Raw genomic sequence first — 1,340 nt, 5'->3', positions numbered from 1 at the left:
TGTTCACGGGATCAGATGAATCGTCCTCCCAGTGTGCAGCTTGTCCTTTTACTGCCAAGTTGCTTTGTGGGAACGTACGGCTGCCGTCACCTCCTCCGTTCAAATGGCACCTCGAACCAGGGGACAGGCCGGGTCGGGGGGTTGGGTCGGGTGGAGTTTTAAACCGCAGGGCAAGGGTGACCGCTTGCCTACCCATCTTCACCGCACGTACGTGCAGCATTACCCCAGAAAACCCGCTGCCTTTCAACGTAATCCACTTCCTTCCCCTTGAATCCCTTCCCCTCCCCTGAATGGCTTCCGCTCTGTTCGAGCTCACATCTCTAAACACAACCGGGCTCTCAGTCTGGACACATATTCTTAATCTAGTCAGTAAAACCAAACTGGGCCTTGAACCTGAAAGCAGATCCCTAAGCTGGTAATTTAACCAAAAGCCCCGTAGCTGAGCTAACACCCCGAATCTATGCATTCAAACACAAACTGGGCCCACAATCTGAGCACCCATTCCTAAACTAGTCAACCTAAATCGAACTGGAAGCTAGTTGCGACAATCATCATTTCATCAACCAACATTAATCAGATTGGGCAGACATCACTTCTCCAGTGAATAGGAAACCTGTCTGGGCTCTACGCTTTAGAACACTTTACAAAGCTGATGTAAATGAAGCCTAACTGGGCCCTGGGTCAGGACACACCTACCTTCACCAGTGACTACAAATACAAATGGGACCTGAACCTGTGCCTATATTCCTTTACCAGACTGCGTTAAAATAGATATTGCTGTAAAGTTTATTTCCCCTTGTCCTAGATTCCCCATTAGAGGAAAACGTTTCTCTCTATCTACCCTGTCAATTCTTTCCAAGTTTAGCTGCATTCCTTCCAAGGGTAATATAGCATTGCTAGGGCGAAGTGCCCAGAACTATACACAGCACTCCAGATATTGTCCAACCAGGGCGAAGTATAGGTGCAGCAAAACTTCCACCTCTTTACATTCAAGCCGTCTATTTATAAAGGCTAAAACACCATCAGCCTTTTTGATCAGGTGTATAACTCACACCTTAGCAGTCTATGTACATGGACTCCTAAATCTCTTTGGAACGCCACAGTTCCTAATTTCTCACCATTTAATAAATACTCGTATCCACCATTTTTGTCCAAAATGGATGACGTCACACTTACCTGTGTTTAAATACATCTGCCACAATTTTTCCCACGCACTTAATATATCAATGTCTCGTTGTAATTTTATGCTCCTGTCTACACTACCTATTATGTCAGTCGGAATAGGGTGAATAATAGTGGCCCAAGCACAGATCCTTGTGGGACACCACTGGTCACTTCCT

This window comes from Somniosus microcephalus, chromosome 12 (assembly GCF_052327205.1).
Source record: "Somniosus microcephalus isolate GS21.2 chromosome 12, FLI_Smic_1.0, whole genome shotgun sequence".
Taxonomy (NCBI): domain Eukaryota; kingdom Metazoa; phylum Chordata; class Chondrichthyes; order Squaliformes; family Somniosidae; genus Somniosus; species Somniosus microcephalus.
Note: the sequence above shows the minus strand (reverse complement) of the source record.